Below are 15695 nucleotides of genomic sequence, written 5' to 3' on the forward strand. Positions count from 1 at the left end.
GGTCTGTTCTCACCTGCGAATATGCCTTGTGTCATAACAACTATGTCTGCGGTCACCCTCATTATTGGGGGCGGGGATACAAAACTGTCTACCAGTTTTTAGAATATCAATAACATTCCATTTTCTAATGTGGAGACCCTAGGCTATTTGTCAGAACCTGCTGATGTTTTTACAAATCCGCTTTTTGGCCAAATTTTAGCAATTGCTTTTAATCAGGAGGTTTTTTTTTTTTTAGTTGCAGTAAATTATTGCAAGTTCTGTTAATGGGACTGATCAAATACAAGGTTGGACGTGCTTTAAAAGGATACTGATGGACGGGGACGCAGGATGATTATTCTATAAAGTAGAAAGTATGCAGATCGGGGATTTTCATTTAATTCTGATGAAAAGGAGAGAGTGGATGACACCCCGAGTCTTAACCTGACCAGAGGGGGAAACTGAGGTATTGTCAAGTGTCATGGGAAAAACTGTCACTTTTGGCTTGAGAGGACTTGGTACCTATCTGTAGGATTTCAGTTTTATCATTGTTAAGTTGCAGAAAATTGGATGAGAACCAATAATACATTTCAGGGAAGCAGTCAATAAATGGAGGAACCCGGAATAATGGCAGTTGATTATGTGGAGAGGTAGAGCTGAGTGTCATCTGCATAACAGTGGGAGTGTCGGTTTAGTTTGTGAAATATCTTGACAAGAGGTAGGGTATAGATAAAGAATGTCTTGGAGTCTGTTCAGGAGGATGGTTTTAGAAATTGTATCGCAAGCTGCTATCAGATCAAAGAGGGTGAGAATGGTGATTAGGCCAGAGTCGGTTGCCGGTGATTTTGATCAGTGTTGTTTCTGTACTGTGGAGGGGTGGAAACTAGAGTAGAAATGTTCTAAGAGGTTGTAGGAGCTGATTTTGGACTGTAGCTAGGTAGCTAATGTCATTTCCAAGATTTTTGAAAAAAATGCGCGATTGGACCAAGGTTATTGAAATTATAAGGAACTCAAGCATTTTTTTGGGAGTACTCGGGGTACAGTCTCAGTTTTGTTGTTTCATGATAGTTTTTCCACCATCTCCCTGTATAGATTTGCATCAAAATTATAAGTTGACTAAGCGACCATACAGACACTGAGATGGGCTCGTCCGGGATTTGAACCCGGGACCGCTCGCACCCTAAGCGAGAATCATACCCCTAGACCAACGAGCCACGTTTAGCTGGGTAACTGACTGTTGGCCGCAAGCCTTCATCGACACTAAGACCCCGGATTTGAACCTGGAACCTCTCCCAACCAACCCTGAATTTACACTAAGAACCTGTTTGGATTTGAACGAGAAACCACTCACAACCATACCCAGAGCCAAATGAGCCACCTCCAATTGATGACATGCTCGTACCAGCGAAGAACCATTCCTATCAGTACGGAAGATTCAGGTGAACTCAAAGTAATCCAGTGTAATGATGGTCTTGTTTTGGATTTGAAAGAGGGTCCTCAGTGAGAATTACAGTAATACGCCGCTACTTCGCGGTTCACCTTTTGCGGCTTCAGTGCTTCGCGGGTCTAAAAAATATTCTGCGGCATTGTAGTTTCGCCGAGCGGCACGAGGGGGCGCTGGAGCGGTTAGACGGCCGGCGTGCGCCGAAGAGGAGAGTGGACGAAGAAGAGAGTGGACGAAGAAGAGCAAGTTCCCCCGGACACGATTGGTGGCGACGTTTCGCGCGGTTCGGACTGTACCAGAGTTCCGGCCGGCGTGCGTGGCAGTTAAGCCGTAGAGGAGCACCTTCCCCGAGCACGGGCGGTGTCAATCGGCCCCTAAGTTTAACCGAATGGAAGCTCCGGAGGAGGAGGGCATGCTCGCGTCACAGTAAGCCGTAGTGGAGCACCTTCCCCGGGCACGGGCGGTTCCAAGCGGCCCCTAAGTTTAACCGAATGGAAGCTCCGGAGGAGGAGGGCATGCTCGTGTCACAGTCAGCCGTAGAGGAGCACCTTCCCCGGGCACGGGCGGTTCCAAGCGGCCCCTAAGTTTAACCGAATGGAAGCTCCGGAGGAGGAGCGCATGCTCGCGTCACAGTAAGCCGAAGAGGAGCACCTTCCCCGGGAACGGGCGGTTCCAAGCGGCCCCTAAGTTTAACCGAATGGAAGCTCCGGAGGAGGAGGGCATGCTCGTGTCACAGTAAGCCGTAGAGGAGCACCTTCCCCGGGCACGGGCGGTTCCAAGCGGCCCCTAAGTTTAACCGAATGGAAGCTCCGGAGGCGGAGGGCATGCTCGCGTCACAGTAAGCCGAAGAGGAGCACCTTCCCCGGGCACGGGCGGTTCCAAGCGGCCCCTAAGTTTAACCGAACGGAAGCTCCGGAGGAGGAGGGCGGGCGTGTGTCAGAGTTAAGCCGAATAGGAGCACCTCTTCCGCCCGGGCAGGAGCGGAGCGTGAGGCTGTCAGTTATGAATGAATACATAAATAAATGAAGAATGCCACCTTTCATTTCACTGTCATGATCCGTGCCTGTCATGCCGCGTGTGTTTTTGTTTTTTCAGATGTGTGGGCGTTCCTCCAGCGATCGTCTCGCGCCATGCCGTCAGCTGCTGCGAGACGCGCTGATTACACTGACTATATTGTGATTATAATAAATATCTTTGTATCACCACCTTTTTTCCCGTGTCTGCGTTTGGAGAGTCCTGCTCAACCCTCGAGCTCTGCTGGAGGATCATAACATTCACAGGGCACACCGGACGGCGTACCAGCAGGTAAAAGTCGAAGTAATTAAATAAATACAAAAAGAAGTAATTGAATAAATACGAAAATAATGGCTGGGGAATAAAAAATAAGTTTTAATAATATTTTTTTTTTTTTTGTTATAACATGAATTTCACTCTCTCTCTCTCTACCCATATACATATATATATATATATATATATATATATTTATTTTATTTTTTTTATTTAAGCATTTTTGAAGGTGCGCCGCTACTTCGCGGATTTTCAGTTTTCGCGGGTGGTCTCGGTTCCCATTAACCGCGATAACCGGGGTATTACTGTATACCCGTAGTCCAACGAGCCAAAGTGCTTGCCACAAAGTATCGAAATCAGTTAACTTTATTGATTGTAGTCATAATTAAAGTCAAGTGGTGGTGTTCCAACTATCAGAATCGCCACAGCTTAGTCTCATAATACTCAAATTTGGTATCTCACTGTAACATTATCAAACGTAATTAGGGTTTTCTCAATGTATTAATACAGGCGCGTATTATCGCAATGTATTGTTGGGGATCGTTCGTGCATCTTCCAGTATTTAATCGTTTCTGCAGAGTGATCTTACCGTTAAAGAAATGTATCGTTCACTTGATGCATTGCATACATGGCAAGAACGCTACATTTTAAGAAGGAAAAAACATGCATTATCAGGGCCAGATAAAACGTTTTCTATGGTGGACGTCTCTATTCTATTGGACAAGAAGTACTAAGCATTGGTTGTTCAGTGGTAGAATTCTCGCTTGCCATGCGTGAGGCCCGAGTTCAATTCCCGGCCAATGCAATATGTTAGGCTGCGTGGTTACGCGTCAATTGCTATCATAATGTGTTGTCAGGCAGCGCCATCCCTGGTCTGTTCTCACCTGCGAATATGCCTTGTGTCATAACAACTATGTCTGCGGTCACCCTCATTATTGGGGGCGGGGATACAAAACTGTCTACCAGTTTTTAGAATATCAATAACATTCCATTTTCTAATGTGGAGACCCTAGGCTATTTGTCAGAACCTGCTGATGTTTTTACAAATCCGCTTTTTGGCCAAATTTTAGCAATTGCTTTTAATCAGGAGGTTTTTTTTTTTTTAGTTGCAGTAAATTATTGCAAGTTCTGTTAATGGGACTGATCAAATACAAGGTTGGACGTGCTTTAAAAGGATACTGATGGACGGGGACGCAGGATGATTATTCTATAAAGTAGAAAGTATGCAGATCGGGGATTTTCATTTAATTCTGATGAAAAGGAGAGAGTGGATGACACCCCGAGTCTTAACCTGACCAGAGGGGGAAACTGAGGTATTGTCAAGTGTCATGGGAAAAACTGTCACTTTTGGCTTGAGAGGACTTGGTACCTATCTGTAGGATTTCAGTTTTATCATTGTTAAGTTGCAGAAAATTGGATGAGAACCAATAATACATTTCAGGGAAGCAGTCAATAAATGGAGGAACCCGGAATAATGGCAGTTGATTATGTGGAGAGGTAGAGCTGAGTGTCATCTGCATAACAGTGGGAGTGTAGGTTTAGTTTGTGAAATATCTTGACAAGAGGTAGGGTATAGATAAAGAATGTCTTGGAGTCTGTTCAGGAGGATGGTTTTAGAAATTGTATCGCAAGCTGCTATCAGATCAAAGAGGGTGAGAATGGTGATTAGGCCAGAGTCGGTTGCCGGTGATTTTGATCAGTGTTGTTTCTGTACTGTGGAGGGGTGGAAACTAGAGTAGAAATGTTCTAAGAGGTTGTAGGAGCTGATTTTGGACTGTAGCTAGGTAGCTAATGTCATTTCCAAGATTTTTGAAAAAAATGCGCGATTGGACCAAGGTTATTGAAATTATAAGGAACTCAAGCATTTTTTTGGGAGTACTCGGGGTACAGTCTCAGTTTTGTTGTTTCATGTTAGTTTTTCCACCATCTCCCTGTATAGATTTGCATCAAAATTATAAGTTGACTAAGCAACCATACCGACACTGAGATGGGCTCGTCCGGGATTTGAACCCGGGACCTCTCGCACCCTAAGCGAGAATCATACCCCTAGACCAACGAGCCACGTTTAGCTGGGTAACTGACTGTTGGCCGCAAGCCTTCATCGACACTAAGACCCCGGATTTGAACCTGAAACCTCTCCCAACCAACCCTGAATTTACACTAAGAACCTGTTTGGATTTGAACGAGAAACCACTCACAACCATACCCAGAGCCAAATGAGCCACCTCCAATTGATGACATGCTCGTACCAGCGAAGAACCATTCCTATCAGTACGGAAGATTCAGGTGAACTCAAATTAATCCAGTGTAATGATGGTCTTGTTTTGGATTTGAAAGAGGGTCCTCAGTGAGAATTACAGTAATACGCCGCTACTTCGCGGTTCACCTTTTGCGGCTTCAGTGCTTCGCGGGTCTAAAAAATATTCGGCGGCATTGTAGTTTCGCCGAGCGGCACGAGGGGGCGCTGGAGCGGTTAGACGGCCGGCGTACGCCGAAGAGGAGAGTGGACGAAGAAGAGAGTGGACGAAGAAGAGCAAGTTCCCCCGGACACGATTGGTGGCGACGTTTCGCGCGGTTCGGACTGTACCAGAGTTCCGGCCGGCGTGCGTGGCAGTTAAGCCGTAGAGGAGCACCTTCCCCGAGCACGGGCGGTGTCAATCGGCCCCTAAGTTTAACCGAATGGAAGCTCCGGAGGAGGAGGGCATGCTCGCGTCACAGTAAGCCGTAGTGGAGCACCTTCCCCGGGCACGGGCGGTTCCAAGCGGCCCCTAAGTTTAACCGAATGGAAGCTCCGGAGGAGGAGGGCATGCTCGTGTCACAGTAAGCCGTAGAGGAGCACCTTCCCCGGGCACGGGCGGTTCCAAGCGGCCCCTAAGTTTAACCGAATGGAAGCTCCGGAGGAGGAGGGCATGCTCGTGTCACAGTAAGCCGTAGAGGAGCACCTTCCCCGGGCACGGGCGGTTCCAAGCGGCCCCTAAGTTTAACCGAATGGAAGCTCCGGAGGAGGAGCGCATGCTCGCGTCACAGTAAGCCGAAGAGGAGCACCTTCCCCGGGAACGGGCGGTTCCAAGCGGCCCCTAAGTTTAACCGAATGGAAGCTCCGGAGGAGGAGGGCATGCTCGCGTCACAGTAAGCCGAAGAGGAGCACCTTCCCCGGGAACGGGCGGTTCCAAGCGGCCCCTAAGTTTAACCGAATGGAAGCTCCGGAGGAGGAGGGCATGCTCGTGTCACAGTAAGCCGTAGAGGAGCACCTTCCCCGGGCACGGGCGGTTCCAAGCGGCCCCTAAGTTTAACCGAATGGAAGGTCCGGAGGAGGAGGGCATGCTCGCGTCACAGTAAGCCGAAGAGGAGCACCGTCCCCGGGCACGGGCGGTTCCAAGCGGCCCCTAAGTTTAACCGAATGGAAGCTCCGGAGGAGGAGGGCATGCTCGTGTCACAGTAAGCCGTAGTGGAGCACCTTCCCCGGGCACGGGCGGTTCCAAGCGGCCCCTAAGTTTAACCGAATGGAAGCTCCGGAGGAGGAGGGCATGCTCGTGTCACAGTCAGCCGTAGAGGAGCACCTTCCCCGGGCACGGGCGGTTCCAAGCGGCCCCTGAGTTTAACCGAATGGAAGCTCCGGAGGAGGAGCGCATGCTCGCGTCACAGTAAGCCGAAGAGGAGCACCTTCCCCGGGAACGGGCGGTTCCAAGCGGCCCCTAAGTTTAACCGAATGGAAGCTCCGGAGGAGGAGGGCATGCTCGTGTCACAGTAAGCCGTAGAGGAGCACCTTCCCCGGGCACGGGCGGTTCCAAGCGGCCCCTAAGTTTAACCGAATGGAAGCTCCGGAGGAGGAGGGCATGCTCGCGTCACAGTAAGCCGAAGAGGAGCACCGTCCCCGGGCACGGGCGGTTCCAAGCGGCCCCTAAGTTTAACCGAATGGAAGCTCCGGAGGAGGAGGGCGGGCGTGTGTCACAGTTAAGCCGAATAGGAGCACCTCTTCCGCCCGGGCAGGAGCGGAGCGTGAGGCTGTCAGTTATGAATGAATAAATAAATAAATGAAGAATGCCACCTTTCATTTCACTCTCATGATCCGTGCCTGTCATGCCGCGTGTGTTTTTGTTTTTTCAGCTGTGTGGGCGTTCCTCCAGCGATCTTCTCGCGCCATGCCGTCAGCTGCTGCGAGACGCGCTGATTACACTGACTATATTGTGATTATAATAAATATCTTTCTATCACCACCTTTTTTCCCGTGTCTGCGTTTGGAGAGTCCTGCTCAATACTCCAGCTCTGCTGGAGGATCATAACATTCACAGGGCACACCGGACGGCGTACCAGCAGGTAAAAGTCGAAGTAATTAAATAAATACAAAAAGAAGTAATTGAATAAATACGAAAATAATGGCTGGGGAATAAAAAATAAGTTTTAATAATAATTTGTGTTTTTTTTGTTATAACATGAATTTCTCTCTCTCTCTCTCTACCCATATATATATATATATATATATATATATATATATATATATATATTTATTTTTTTTTTTTTATTTAAGCATTTTTGAAGGTGCGCCGCTACTTCGCGGATTTTCAGTTTTCGCGGGTGGTCTCGGTCCCCATTAACCGCGATAACCGGGGTATTACTGTATACCCGTAGTCCAACAAGCCAAAGTGCTTGCCACAAAGTATCGAAATCAGTTAACTTTATTGATTGTAGTCATAATTAATGTCAAGTGGTGGTGTTCCAACTATCAGAATTGCCACAGCTTAGTCTCATAATACTCAAATTTGGTATCTCACTGTAACATTATCAAACGTAATTAGGGTTTTCTCAATGTATTAATACAGGCGTGTATTATCGCAATGTATTGTTGGGGATCGTTCGTGTATCTTCCAGTATTTAATCGTTTCTGCAGAGTGATCTTACCGTTAAAGAAATGTATCGTTCACTTGATGCATTGCATACATGGCAAGAACGCGACATTTTAAGAAGGAAAAAACATGCATTATCAGGGCCAGATAAAACGTTTTCTATGGTGGACGTCTCTATTCTATTGGACAAGAAGTACTAATCATTGGTTGTTCAGTGGTAGAATTCTCGCTTGCCATGCGTGAGGCCCGAGTTCAATTCCCGGCCAATGCAATATGTTAGGCTGCGTGGTTACGCGTCAATTGCTATCATAATGTGTTGTCAGGCAGCGCCATCCCTGGTCTGTTCTCACCTGCGAATATGCCTTGTGTCATAACAACTATGTCTGCGGTCACCCTCATTATTGGGGGCGGGGATACAAAACTGTCTACCAGTTTTTAGAATATCAATAACATTCCATTTTCTAATGTGGAGACCCTAGGCTATTTGTCAGAACCTGCTGATGTTTTTACAAATCCGCTTTTTGGCCAAATTTTAGCAATTGCTTTTAATCAGGAGGTTTTTTTTTTTTTAGTTGCAGTAAATTATTGCAAGTTCTGTTAATGGGACTGATCAAATACAAGGTTGGACGTGCTTTAAAAGGATACTGATGGACGGGGACGCAGGATGATTATTCTATAAAGTAGAAAGTATGCAGATCGGGGATTTTCATTTAATTCTGATGAAAAGGAGAGAGTGGATGACACCCCGAGTCTTAACCTGACCAGAGGGGGAAACTGAGGTATTGTCAAGTGTCATGGGAAAAACTGTCACTTTTGGCTTGAGAGGACTTGGTACCTATCTGTAGGATTTCAGTTTTATCATTGTTAAGTTGCAGAAAATTGGATGAGAACCAATAATACATTTCAGGGAAGCAGTCAATAAATGGAGGAACCCGGAATAATGGCAGTTGATTATGTGGAGAGGTAGAGCTGAGTGTCATCTGCATAACAGTGGGAGTGTAGGTTTAGTTTGTGAAATATCTTGACAAGAGGTAGGGTATAGATAAAGAATGTCTTGGAGTCTGTTCAGGAGGATGGTTTTAGAAATTGTATCGCAAGCTGCTATCAGATCAAAGAGGGTGAGAATGGTGATTAGGCCAGAGTCGGTTGCCGGTGATTTTGATCAGTGTTGTTTCTGTACTGTGGAGGGGTGGAAACTAGAGTAGAAATGTTCTAAGAGGTTGTAGGAGCTGATTTTGGACTGTAGCTAGGTAGCTAATGTCATTTCCAAGATTTTTGAAAAAAATGCGCGATTGGACCAAGGTTATTGAAATTATAAGGAACTCAAGCATTTTTTTGGGAGTACTCGGGGTACAGTCTCAGTTTTGTTGTTTCATGTTAGTTTTTCCACCATCTCCCTGTATAGATTTGCATCAAAATTATAAGTTGACTAAGCAACCATAACAACACTGAGATGGGCTCGTCCGGGATTTGAACCCGGGACCTCTCGCACCCTAAGCGAGAATCATACCCCTAGACCAACGAACCACGTTTAGCTGGGTAACTGACTGTTGGCCGCAAGCCTTCATCGACACTAAGACCCCGGATTTGAACCTGAAACCTCTCCCAACCAACCCTGAATTTACACTAAGAACCTGTTTGGATTTGAACGAGAAACCACTCACAACCATACCCAGAGCCAAATGAGCCACCTCCAATTGATGACATGCTCGTACCAGCGAAGAACCATTCCTATCAGTACGGAAGATTCAGGTGAACTCAAATTAATCCAGTGTAATGATGGTCTTGTTTTGGATTTGAAAGAGGGTCCTCAGTGAGAATTACAGTAATACGCCGCTACTTCGCGGTTCACCTTTTGCGGCTTCAGTGCTTCGCGGGTCTAAAAAATATTCGGCGGCATTGTAGTTTCGCCGAGCGGCACGAGGGGGCGCTGGAGCGGTTAGACGGCCGGCGTACGCCGAAGAGGAGAGTGGACGAAGAAGAGAGTGGACGAAGAAGAGCAAGTTCCCCCGGACACGATTGGTGGCGACGTTTCGCGCGGTTCGGACTGTACCAGAGTTCCGGCCGGCGTGCGTGGCAGTTAAGCCGTAGAGGAGCACCTTCCCCGAGCACGGGCGGTGTCAATCGGCCCCTAAGTTTAACCGAATGGAAGCTCCGGAGGAGGAGGGCATGCTCGCGTCACAGTAAGCCGTAGTGGAGCACCTTCCCCGGGCACGGGCGGTTCCAAGCGGCCCCTAAGTTTAACCGAATGGAAGCTCCGGAGGAGGAGGGCATGCTCGTGTCACAGTAAGCCGTAGAGGAGCACCTTCCCCGGGCACGGGCGGTTCCAAGCGGCCCCTAAGTTTAACCGAATGGAAGCTCCGGAGGAGGAGCGCATGCTCGCGTCACAGTAAGCCGAAGAGGAGCACCTTCCCCGGGAACGGGCGGTTCCAAGCGACCCCTAAGTTTAACCGAATGGAAGCTCCGGAGGAGGAGGGCATACTCGTGTCACAGTAAGCCGTAGAGGAGCACCTTCCCCGGGCACGGGCGGTTCCAAGCGGCCCCTAAGTTTAACCGAATGGAAGCTCCGGAGGAGGAGGGCATGCTCGCGTCACAGTAAGCCGAAGAGGAGCACCGTCCCCGGGCACGGGCGGTTCCAAGCGGCCCCTAAGTTTAACCGAATGGAAGCTCCGGAGGAGGAGGGCGGGCGTGTGTCACAGTTAAGCCGAAGAGGAGCACCTCTTCCGCCCGGGCAGGAGCGGAGCGTGAGGCTGTCCGTTATGAATGAATAAATAAATAAATGAAGAATGCCACCTTTCATTTCACTCTCATGATCCGTGCCTGTCATGCCACGTGTGTTTTTGTTTTTTCAGCTGTGTGGGCGTTCCTCCAGCGATCTTCTCGCGCCATGCCGTCAGCTGCTGCGAGACGCGCTGATTACACTGACTATATTGTGATTATAATAAATATCTTTCTATCACCACCTTTTTTCCCGTGTCTGCGTTTGGAGAGTCCTGCTCAATACTCCAGCTCTGCTGGAGGATCATAACATTCACAGGGCACACCGGACGGCGTACCAGCAGGTAAAAGTCGAAGTAATTAAATAAATACAAAAAGAAGTAATTGAATAAATACGAAAATAATGGCTGGGGAATAAAAAATAAGTTTTAATAATAATTTGTGTTTTTTTTGTTATAACATGAATTTCACTCTCTCTCTCTCTACCCATATATATATATATATATATATATATATATATATATATTTTATTTTTTTTATTTAAGCATTTTTGAAGGTGCGCCGCTACTTCGCGGATTTTCAGTTTTCGCGGGTGGTCCCCCGCGATAACCGGGGTATTACTGTATACCCGTAGTCCAACAAGCCAAAGTGCTTGCCACAAAGTATCGAAATCAGTTAACTTTATTGATTGTAGTCATAATTAATGTCAAGTGGTGGTGTTCCAACTATCAGAATCGCCACAGCTTAGTCTCATAATACTCAAATTTGGTATCTCACTGTAACATTATCAAACGTAATTAGGGTTTTCTCAATGTATTAATACAGGCGTGTATTATCGCAATGTATTGTTGGGGATCGTTCGTGTATCTTCCAGTATTTAATCGTTTCTGCAGAGTGATCTTACCGTTAAAGAAATGTATCGTTCACTTGATGCATTGCATACATGGCAAGAACGCTACATTTTAAGAAGGAAAAAACATGCATTATCAGGGCCAGATAAAACGTTTTCTATGGTGGACGTCTCTATTCTATTGGACAAGAAGTACTAATCATTGGTTGTTCAGTGGTAGAATTCTCGCTTGCCATGCGTGAGGCCCGAGTTCATTTCCCGGCCAATGCAATATGTTAGGCTGCGTGGTTACGCGTCAATTGCTATCATAATGTGTTGTCAGGCAGCGCCATCCCTGGTCTGTTCTCACCTGCGAATATGCCTTGTGTCATAACAACTATGTCTGTGGTCACCCTCATTATTGGGGGCGGGGATACAAAACTGTCTACCAGTTTTTAGAATATCAATAACATTCCATTTTCTAATGTGGAGACCCTAGGCTATTTGTCAGAACCTGCTGATGTTTTTACAAATCCGCTTTTTGGCCAAATTTTAGCAATTGCTTTTAATCAGGAGGTTTTTTTTTTTTTAGTTGCAGTAAATTATTGCAAGTTCTGTTAATGGGACTGATCAAATACAAGGTTGGACGTGCTTTAAAAGGATACTGATGGACGGGGACGCAGGATGATTATTCTATAAAGTAGAAAGTATGCAGATCGGGGATTTTCATTTAATTCTGATGAAAAGGAGAGAGTGGATGACACCCCGAGTCTTAACCTGACCAGAGGGGGAAACTGAGGTATTGTCAAGTGTCATGGGAAAAACTGTCACTTTTGGCTTGAGAGGACTTGGTACCTATCTGAAGGATTTCAGTTTTATCATTGTTAAGTTGCAGAAAATTGGATGAGAACCAATAATACATTTCAGGGAAGCAGTCAATAAATGGAGGAACCCGGAATAATGGCAGTTGATTATGTGGAGAGGTAGAGCTGAGTGTCATCTGCATAACAGTGGGAGTGTAGGTTTAGTTTGTGAAATATCTTGACAAGAGGTAGGGTATAGATAAAGAATGTCATGGAGTCTTTTCAGGAGGATGGTTTTAGAAATTGTATCGCAAGCTGCTATCAGATCAAAGAGGGTGAGAATGGTCATTCATTCATAGCTTATCAGCCCATCTTTCCACCCAGCGAATGGCAGTATCGGTGGCATCTCGTAGGTCTTCTTCTGAGCACCTTGGGCCTGCTGGGCAGTGTCGAAGCAGATGGTCGAGGGTTTGGATGGCTTCGCCACACTCGCATCTTGCTGAGTCGGCGAATCCCCATCGGTGCAGGTTGTCTCCCGTCTTGGCAACCTGAGAGCGCGCTCGATTGAGCGCGACCCAATGTTTCCTTGGTAGGTCTGAACCACGGGGTAGGTGTTCAGAAGGGCTAGGTACACTGATGTTCTGGTACTCGTAGCTCTCCTGCCACCTGGTGTTACGGTAGTTCGTAGGTGTCCTTGCACCAAGTTCTCTAACGGTGTTGAAGCCACGTCGTGAAGGCAGTCTTGCTTCGATCTCCTGGTGACCGAACAGAGGGTGACGATGGTCGTCCAGCTGCTTCTGACGTTCGATTTTACTAATTGTCTCCCTGCGGATGTCAGGAGGGGCTATTCCTGATAGAGAGTACAAAGCCGGGAGTGGTGTTGGCTTTAAAGTGCCTGTGATAACACGGCAGCACTTATTCAGTTCAGCATCGACCTTGGAAGCATGACTTGAACGTGCCCAGACTGGTGCACAATATTCAGCGGTGGAAAAACCCAGTGCTAAAGATGATATGCGCAAAGTGTCTGCATTTGCACCCCACTTAGTGTTGGCTAAGATGCTGACTAAGTTGTTGCGAGACGATAACTTTTTTCGCAGCTTGGACACATGTTCGCTAAATGTTAGCGATCTATCCAGAGTCACGCCAAGGTATACTGGGAATTTGGTTTTCTTCAGGGGGACCCCGTCCCATTTGATGTTAAGCTCTCGCTTAGCGAGATAGTTCTTTAAGTGGAATGCGCAAGATTGGGTTTTACCGGGGTTGGCGTTTAGAAAATTGTCCCTGTAATATTGTGAAAGTTGTGACAAAGCAGATGTCAGTCGCTCTTCAACAACTTCGAAGGTGTTCGCCTGTGTGGCAATGCAAAGGTCGTCGGCGTATATGAAACGTCTGATGTTCCGGAACTCTGGCTGGTCATTTGTGTACAAATTGAAGAGCGCAGGTGCAAGCACAGAACCCTGGGGCAAGCCATTTTTCTGATCACGCCATCTACTTTGTTTTCCACTCATCTCGACGAAGAAACGGCGGTGTTTCAGGAGAGACTCAATAATCTGAACGATGTTCTTGTTCTTCATGACTTTCGCCACTTTAATCATTAGTCTCCTGTGGTTGATTGTATCGTAAGCGGCGGAAAGATCGACAAAAACTGCCCCAGTGATCTTACCCTCCTGGAAGCCATCTTCAATGTACTGTACCAAGTTTAGTACTTGGCCACAGCAGGATCTTCCAGCTCTGAATCCGGCTTGGTCACGAGAGAGGTGTTCCTCAACTGTCGGAGTTATTCGTGAAAGTATCAGACGTTCATAAACCTTGAACAGGATGCATAGCAGACTAATAGGCCTGTAGCTCGATGGGAGAGATGGATCCTTCTCTGGTTTCAATAAGGCAGATACCTTTGCCTTACGCCAGATCTTCGGTATAGTCTTGGTGGCTGCGCAGTTGTTGTAGAGGGTGCGTAACCACTCTTGCGTCTTGTCACCAAAGTGTAGGATCATATCAGGAGATAACCCATCAAGACCACACGCTTTGCCAAGCTTAACATGCTTAATTGCATTAATGAGTTCATCTGGGGTGAATGGGAAGAACTCCTCTGTGCAATTCTCCATCGTCAGACGCATATCAGCTTGCATAGCCTTTAGGTATGAGCGTTCACGGGTGCATGGTTTCCCATTCAATAGTAACTGTGTTGCTACCTGGTTTGGTGTTACTTGCGCACACCGCTGCTCAGGTTGCGAGTTACTATTAAGCTTGTTGATGGTCTTCCAAGCTTTTTTGCTATTATGCATCATATTGATTGATGTCACAAGATTTTCCCATCGTTCTTTCCTTGCCTCCCCTAAGGAAGTTAGTAGGGATTCACCGAGGTCGATGGTCTCAGCGGCGAACGGGTCATTTTCGTATGCTCTAGTATATTGAGCATAGAGTTGTTTTGATGCATCATCAAGTCCAGGGACATACTGCTTAAAGTATCCTCTTGGGATCTGTTTCTTTGCTGTACTCCACACCAGAGAGGTGAAAGCATCGTAGTGTGAGGGTTCAGCTGGAATTACATCAATTTGGGAATCGAGATCTTGCGTGAATCCCTGCCAGTTGGCTCTACCGTAGTTGAACCTCATCAGTGGTTTCGACTCGATAGGTTTAACCACTGGCGAGAGTTCAAGGACAAGCGGTCGATGTTGAGACCTGGGGACTGGCTTACCAAGGGATTTCTTAAATATGTTCTGGTATCTTGACGACACAAAGGCGAGGTCGGGGTTATACCCTCTTTTCCACCTTGCGCTATGGAAGGATGGTTTATCCTTAGCTGAGTGGAGGAGAGAGAGATCGTTTGCCAGCGCCCACTCTTCAACTCTCTCACCGTCTGAGTTGTTAGAGGGGTAGCCCCAGGTGGTATTGTGACTGTTGAAGTCTCCTATAACAACACACACCTTGTCATCAAGGTTCGTATTGGGCCAGCAAAAGGGTGTCGGTGGAGGCTTATACACAGAGAAAACTCTGATCGAGTCAGTCTCCAGCATCAAGACCTCAACTCCGTTGATTGAGAGGTTGTCACTTCTTTTTACAAGCGAACAGTCACGCACAAAAATTGCGCTACCGTGGGTCTGGCTTTCTTGAAAAATAACAAGGTGCATCCCATTTATCTTTGCTGGGGTTGCCGCCTTGTGCGTTTCTTGGATGCAGACAATGTCGGCATCCATCTGGAAAATCAGTTCAGCCTTTGCAAGGGACATGCCCTCCGCGTTGAAGCTGATAATTTTTAGCTTCGACATCTCAGCGGTCGAGGGTCGATCCTTTTACCACCGCTGGATTTTTGGATGGAATGAGATTGTAGCAATCGGTCTCCGGTTAAGGATTACGAGGGACACCACGGGAAGGTTTGCTACTTGGTGGAATGGTGATTAGGCCAGAGTCGGTTGCCGGTGATTTTGATCAGTGTTGTTTCTGTACTGTGGAGGGGTGGAAACTAGAGTAGAAATGTTCTAAGAGGTTGTAGGAGCTGATTTTGGACTGTAGCTAATGTCATTTTCAAGATTTTTGAAAAAAATGCGCGATTAGACCAAGGTTATTGAAATTATAAGGAACTCAAGCATTTTTTTGGGAGTATTCGGGGTACAGTCTCAGTTTTGTTGTTTCATGTTAGTTTTTCCAGCATCTCCCCGTATAGATTTGCATCAAAATTATAAGTTGACTAAGAGACTGGGCGACCATAGTCACACTGAGATGGGCTCGTCCGGGATTTGAACCCGGGACCTCTCGCACCCGAAGCGAGAATCATACCCCTAGACCAACGAGCC

The 15695-nt window shown here is 47.0% G+C and overlaps 5 non-coding genes across 5 annotated transcripts; 1 reads left to right on the forward strand and 4 right to left on the reverse strand.

Annotated features, from left to right (window-relative positions):
- Positions 1-1118: 1118 nt before the first annotated feature.
- Positions 1119-1190, reverse strand: trnap-agg (transfer RNA proline (anticodon AGG)). The gene has a single exon. It is a non-coding gene; the product is annotated as a tRNA-Pro (tRNA).
- Positions 1191-3441: 2251 nt separating this feature from the next.
- trnag-gcc (transfer RNA glycine (anticodon GCC)) lies at positions 3442-3512 on the forward strand. The gene has a single exon. It is a non-coding gene; the product is annotated as a tRNA-Gly (tRNA).
- Positions 3513-4696: 1184 nt separating this feature from the next.
- On the reverse strand, positions 4697-4768 carry trnap-agg (transfer RNA proline (anticodon AGG)). The gene has a single exon. It is a non-coding gene; the product is annotated as a tRNA-Pro (tRNA).
- A 4238-nt stretch (positions 4769-9006) lies between these two features.
- Positions 9007-9078, reverse strand: trnap-agg (transfer RNA proline (anticodon AGG)). Its single transcript has one exon. It is a non-coding gene; the product is annotated as a tRNA-Pro (tRNA).
- A 6545-nt stretch (positions 9079-15623) lies between these two features.
- Positions 15624-15695, reverse strand: trnap-cgg (transfer RNA proline (anticodon CGG)). Its single transcript has one exon. It is a non-coding gene; the product is annotated as a tRNA-Pro (tRNA).

The sequence above is a fragment of the Idiotropiscis lumnitzeri genome, chromosome 12 (genome assembly GCF_059441095.1).
Source record: "Idiotropiscis lumnitzeri isolate Australia: NSW breed Sydney's pygmy pipehorse chromosome 12, RoL_Ilum_1.0, whole genome shotgun sequence".
Taxonomy (NCBI): Eukaryota; Metazoa; Chordata; class Actinopteri; order Syngnathiformes; family Syngnathidae; genus Idiotropiscis; species Idiotropiscis lumnitzeri.